This window comes from Natator depressus, chromosome 7 (genome assembly GCF_965152275.1).
Source record: "Natator depressus isolate rNatDep1 chromosome 7, rNatDep2.hap1, whole genome shotgun sequence".
NCBI lineage: Eukaryota > Metazoa > Chordata > Testudines > Cheloniidae > Natator > Natator depressus.
Genome location: NC_134240.1, coordinates 31,613,018 through 31,619,642, shown reverse-complemented (window position 1 = coordinate 31,619,642; position 6,625 = coordinate 31,613,018). Strand labels below are relative to the sequence as shown.

Below are 6,625 nucleotides of genomic sequence, written 5' to 3'. Positions count from 1 at the left end.
AGATTATAGAACAGACCTATGGTGGACTCTGCGTGTGTGAAATGAGTTGGGTATGTTCTCATCCCAGATTCCCCTCTCGTCACCTCCCCACCAGCTCTCCCCTGAGGGGAGAAGTGAGTCCCTCAGGTCTGGGGTGGGGATGACGCTGTGAGACAATAGATAGGGCCCAAGAGTGAGAGCTATATCTGCTGGGTTCTTTCCCAGTTCTAGGAGGGGAGTGGGATCTAGTGGGTTAGAGTGGGGTGGTGCTGGAAGTCAGAACTCTTGGGGTTCCATTTGTAGCTCTGGCACTGACTTGCCATGTGAGTGACCTTGGGCAAGTAAGCTCTGTGTGCCTTAGTTTTTCCAGATGTAAAATAGGGATAAGGATACTATGAGATAATGCTGTGAGATCCTTGGATATCAGTGGTAAGTTTGACTGTAAAATTTCCTACACAAGTGAAAAATATGCTGCACCCCATGCTATAGTATGTGCTATAGTCCTGAGAGCATTAAGAAGCGAAAGAGAGAGATCAGAGAGAATAAAGTATCCTCTCTATTCTGCATTTGTCACCTCCCTGCCACTATGGTAACAGATCTGACTCTGTCTTACTGTTCACTTGCATCAGAAAGTGAACACTTCTGTATCTGAGATGCTCAGTCTTTCCTGCAAGAAATCCTTCAGGGTGCAAATGTATTTAACTAAATTAAATGCAGTTCTGTGACTCTATTATTGAATAAAATTATTGCAAAACAAACAACCTTGTGCTTCATTTTATTAGCAAAAAGAAAAGGAGTACTTGTGGCACCTTAGAGACTAACCAATTTATTTGAGCATAAGCATCCGATGAAGTGAGCTGTAGCTCACGAAAGCTTATGCTCAAATAAATTGGTTAGTGGCTAAGGTGCCACAAGTACTCCTTTTCTTTTTGCGAATACAGACTAACACGGCTGTTACTCTGAAACCTTTCATTTTATTTGTGAGTTAATTTAGTGCTCAAGAAAGTAAAGCATATGCCTAGCATTCTGGTGTGGGCAGTTGCTGGAAACTTCCCTTATACTGTTAATTTCTCCTGATTTGCAATACCCTTCTAATCCCAGATTCACCACATAGCTCTGCCAAACCAATGCTTCTCAAGATGGTTCAGCAGTACTGCTGTTCTAGTCTGGGGGTCTGTTTCTGCACTGCCCTTCACCTTTGGTAGTCATTTACACCAGTGCAAAGTGAGTTCAAAAGTGGGTGTGTAAAATTCCACTGTTCTAATTTGGTAGCAAATTATATCCACCACTCATGTAAATGTCTAAGTAGTGCTGGGCCCCTTGTTCTCACTACACACAGTTTTGCCAATACATCTCGATCTTATCCCACAGTACTGACTGATTTTCCAGTCCAGAGCTCCCTTGAGCTGACTGCCAAATATGCTTGCAATGCACACAAATAAGGCACCAAGGACCTTTTCACTTGTGACCTAAACTAAAATTTGAACCCATGTGCATAGAATTGATAGCCGAGTACATTAACCTATTGTGTTTCAGGCCTTGCAAATGCCTTTCCATCAGGTTATTTATTTATTAACTTATTATTATTATAGCACCTAGGAGCCCCATTCATGGACCAGGACCCCGTTGTGCTAGGCACTGTACAAACACAGAACAAAAATATGCTGCCTGCTCCAAAGATCTTCCAATCTAAGTATAAGATATGAGACAACAGATGGATACAGACAGATGGGGAGTACAAGGAAACAATTAGACAATATTGGTCAGTATGATGGGCATTGTAATCTGAATTTTAAGGGCTAAGTAACGTAAAATAGGATGGCAGATATGTGTGTAAAACTGGGCATCAGGTGTTCCTTTGCATGTGCAAAACTGAATGGCAGAAGTGTGTGTTAATCTGAAAGGGTGTATGTGTATTTAAGACTGTCTGGAAGCCAGTTGAAATGTGCTTTAAAATGGATGACAGGTAGGTATGTGTGTGTGCGTTAAAGTGGATGGCTGGCTGGGGGCTTTGACAAGCTGGCAGTTGTGCATGTATTAGACTAGACTATAGCTGTGCATGCCATGCAGGGATCTTGAGGCTTTGTAGCTCACACAACCATGTCTGATAATCTAGTCACGGCACTGCTCTTGGTGTGTTGTGCTTCCTGAGCCCCAATGAGACTTTGTTTTAGCTGTCACCCTCACCACTGCAAAATAACAGGGACATTTGGACAAAGGATGGGAGGTCCAGGCTGGTATGTGACTTGCCACACACTAGGGTCACATGGTGAGCTGGGAATGTAACCTAGGAGTCCTGACTCTGTTGTGCTAAATGTGGGCTGATTTCACCATGCTCTGACACACAAGTTCCTATAGGAAGCTATATTGACAGGTGACTCTATAATAAATATCCCTTTAGACTTATTGGCTGGGAGTCTGAATAGCTCCCAGAAACCTCATCAGAATCCAATAAAACCCAGGAGTCCTGACTCCCAAGTGTGGGATGGGGGCAGCTTGACCTGATATACATACTACTATAGGAAGTTATGTTTGCAGGCGACCCTATAATAAATACATAGTGAGAGTTGCTGTGTGGGCCTCAAATAGAGCCCCTGGAGCCCAGAGCCATGTGAAGCGTAACTTAGCCTACGCTCTGAGCAACACCCCTCCCCTCCCGCACAGCCTATTCCCACGGGCTAGTAGGGACTGAAGTCCCGCCTCTGACTTCCTGCTCTTTGATTGACAGGGGTTTGCGAGAGGCCGGTCTACCCATCGCTGATTGGCTAGGAGCTGGCAGGCTTGAGCCTATAGAAGCCAACAGTGGGTAAGGGGGCAGGGTAAGGTTGATACCACCCCTGTGTGATTGCTGCGCGCGTGCGCGCTGCTTGGTTGCTCTGCTCAGGTGAGCGGGGGAGGCGGGAAAAGCAGTTGGTTGGGAGGAGCCACAATGGGAGGAGTAGCGGCTCCCTCCCTTCCCCTCACGCTCCCCCCATGGCCCCCTAGGGGTAATGGGTATTAACCATTCCTCATATTAAAACTGTGGGGTAAATTGGAGGCTCCTTTGCCTGGAAAAGGGAATCTCTGTTCTTCCTCAAAATGGTGCCTTACATTTCCCGCCCCCCCCCCCCCGGGGATGAGCGAGACACCAAGGTGTGTGTGGGAGGGTCACCCCAGATACTGAGGGCGTAGTATTGGCTCCATGCACCGATGTGGTAATAATGCATCAGGTGGGGTGTCAGTGGTGACCCCAGAAATGTCCCTCCTACCACCCTCATGCCCTGCTGTAATGGGTAAGGTGGTGGTGTAAAAAGTCCTTTCATATTATTCCACTACACATACTGAGAGGGTAACAATGTACCTTTATGTATGTATTTGGGAGTGTGCGTGTGAAAGATCCCCAATCATTTCCCCTACCTGAGGGAAATAAGGCACCAATGCTCCCCCCACCCCCAAATACTCTTCTTATAGCTGCCATATAGACTAAGGGGATGGTTGGTCAAGCTGAGGGATGAAATACAGCTGGCTTGGTTTGTGCAAACTGTTTCCTCCCCTTTTCTTATGAACCCTACATTTGCCTGAAAGGCTGTCTTTTTGGTGAATTAGCTCTGCCCCATTTAATGTGGTGGCTTAGGCTTTCCACAAAAGTCCATGAGCCTAAACCTTTGTTTGATATTTGTAAGTGCCCCAAATGGTTGGGTTTCATCTGACTTTGGTCTAGCTCTTAAAATAAACACAAAACAACCCCAGATGTGGAAATCTGAGGTGAAAATCTTTCTTGCCCTAAATTTGCCAATTGCATTAGCCTGATGGGCTGAGTTATGTGGTCAAAGTTTGGTGGCTTAAGTCCATGCAAAGCACAAAACTTCCTTTAATGCCAAGAAGCCCAGGTGTTGGGTCAAAACTTCCATGTGTCATGTGGTATTGGCCCCAGGTCATTCCAAACTGGATACCATGTTTGCTAAAACTGGCGATTGTGACCTCTACAGTCCATAGTTCATTTCAAAAATATGAAAATGGATCACTTTTGCTTCATTTGAGGTGTTGAAAAATTAAATGGGGCTGGGGGGAAAGGTTGTATGTCTAAGTAGGTACTTAAAATGGCCAGGTAGGCTGTGGCTAGATAGCATGCCCATTAGTTAAAGCAGAGGGCTTCTATTCTATTCCCAGCTCTGGAATGGAGTGTTGACTAGTGCCTAGAGCACAGAACTAGGCATTGGAATGCCCAGGTTCCATACCTTATTCTGAGCCTTGGAGCAAAGTTGCTTCACATCTCTGTGCCCCAGTTTTTTCTTCTCTGTAATATTGGGATAGTGCATGCACTTGAAAAGGGCTACAGTATATAATGGCAACATGTACTGCTTGATTGTTTCAGAGTTGCAGGATCTGACTTCATAGTAGTAGAACTACCAAGTGATATCCTGCATGGAGGCATTTTGATCACTTAGAAATTATTTGGTATTCCAGCTGTACACACACACACACACACTCATTCTATGGCTAAAAAAGGATGCAAGGATTAGACCCATCAAACTGTTTTAATAGTGTGTGCCCTGAAAGTGATTCTGGGAACTTCAAGGTTAATTAGTGGTATTCTTGGGATTGGTTTTACACTAAAGGTTAGGAGGATGCTTGTACAGATGAAAAGTAGGGTGGGGATAGGAGAGGAGGAGAAAACTAGTGTGTTGGATTTGACACTCACTTTAGGAAGGGAAACCTTTTAAATGGGGGAATTCAATCTACATTTGAGACAAATTGCCTATCTTCTGCCCCATGTCCCCAAAGAGAGAGAGAAATGATCCCTCTTACCCAATGTTGTATTAATTATCTAGACTGGTGGTAATTCACTAATTAAAATTCACTCTTGAAGAATATTACATACAATATGGAGTCAGCAGTCATAGAAGGTCTGTCTGGTAGAGTTGATTAGTCTTGCTGTTGAATAAGTATTTTCTCTCTATAAATGTTATTATTTCCATTGCCTCCTGTGAGGAACGGACTTTAAGAGGTTACAGAATACCTACATATTAATTTTTTGGTGAGATTGTTAAAAATATTATCAGAATGGTCAAATGGAGGCCAAAAAAATCCCTGTGGCTTGTGTAGGTGTAGGAAAAAATTGTTTAGACTTCAGAACAAATTTTAAATCCTGTTTTCCAGTTTAATTTTATTTACCACTTGCTGGGAAGAGACCACTAAACTTAAACTACTCTTTCTTTTGGGGGGAAGTGGAGGTAGGGGGAAGGTGTTTAAGTTAGGAAACAGTTGGTGAAGTTGGCGGGGGAGGAGGGAAGGTTGGAAAAACAAGCTGAACAAAGATGTGGGGCCTGACAAGGTTATAGGGATGGAAAGCATGTGGAAATTAAACATGAGGTGATTTGAGATTCTCTCCACTCATAGTAGGTCTGACATACAGTAACTCCTCACTTAATGTCGTCCCAGTTAACATTCTTTCATTATTAGTTTGCTGATCTATTAGAGAACATACTCGTTTAAAGTTGTGCAACGTTCTGTTATAAGGTTGTTTGGCTCGCCCCCCTCCACCCTGGCGCTCCTGCCAAGGAGCGGGGTCGGGGCGCGAGGGCTTGCCCCATTCTGCCCGCCTGGTGCCCCTGCTGGGGAGCGTGGTCAGTTACTGTAGTAATATTCCTTTCCCAAAATATAGTCTTGTATTAATTTCTAAAGTACTTAAATGTGGGTATTCTAGCTAAATGCATTCATAGACAGAAATGTAGGACCAGGGCAAACACCTTAAAAGGAATGGGAAAACATCTCCTTTGTGAAAGTTTTTATATTATAATTTTCTCACTGTCTATAGTAATCCTGACACCTGTATGTTAATTACTTTTTCTCTGTTCGGTGTGTAAATTAGTTATTGGGTTAGAAAATGGTATTGGAAATATCGGTTTGAGTTGGTGGGACCATAGTTCTGCAAATGGATTAAAAAGGAGGGGAGGAGTTTAGATCCTAATCTACAATAACAGATTTGACAATGTCTTAACACCTACTCTTCACCCTAAAACAAGTAACTGGCTGAGTGTGTGTTGTACAGGGAATTTTAAATGGGAATTCAGAGGTCTAAACTGGTATTTTGGAAGGCTTTAAGGCACCAATGATTGATGTGTCTTTAGCATGTTTAATTGCACAGTTCCATTTTCACCTATCTCTGCTGACTTTATCCTTTTAAATTTAACAGGTATTGTTGTATGGCTCCCTCCTTCCCCATCCCACATGCACAGTTAAATGGTTAAAGCTCTTATTTTTAAAAACAGTTAAATGTTTAGATTGGTAAATCTGTGCTCAAGTTTTGGCAAAAGGCTCTTTGCAAGTCCAGAGTATTGTAGGAGTGATTTAAAACATAGTTACAGGAGTTTTAAAACAAGTTAGGCTTTTCCTTTAGATTTATACAAGTCAGCACCATATAGCTAATGAGTCACGGAGTTCCACACTGTGTGGGCAAAGGCAGGATATTCTGAATTAATAAACAGAGAATGTAAATTGATAGTCTTGTGCTGCAGCACTGGATGTATAATGAGCAGTAATTTTGTAAATTTGTAAAGTAATTTTGAAAGGCTAGCAGAGGACCATTATTCTCTTGGTTTGTCTGTATGTATTCAACTACTGACTTATTTTCATTTTGGAGGGATTTTTCTCCCCATTGCCCTTA

At 43.0% G+C, this 6,625-nt stretch overlaps 1 protein-coding gene across 2 annotated transcripts in view; it reads left to right on the top strand.

Annotated features, from left to right (window-relative positions):
• The window catches only part of SPDYC (speedy/RINGO cell cycle regulator family member C), a 45,090-nt gene that overhangs the window by 28,736 nt on the left and 9,729 nt on the right, over positions 1-6,625 (top strand). The window contains exon 1 of one of the 2 annotated variants that reach the window (XM_074957955.1): positions 2,807-2,863. The exons of the other annotated variant lie outside the window; for it this stretch is intronic. The gene's annotated coding sequence lies outside the window, so the exon portion shown is untranslated. Of the gene's footprint in view, positions 1-2,806; positions 2,864-6,625 lie in introns of those variants that run through there. 2 annotated transcript variants of the gene reach the window in all.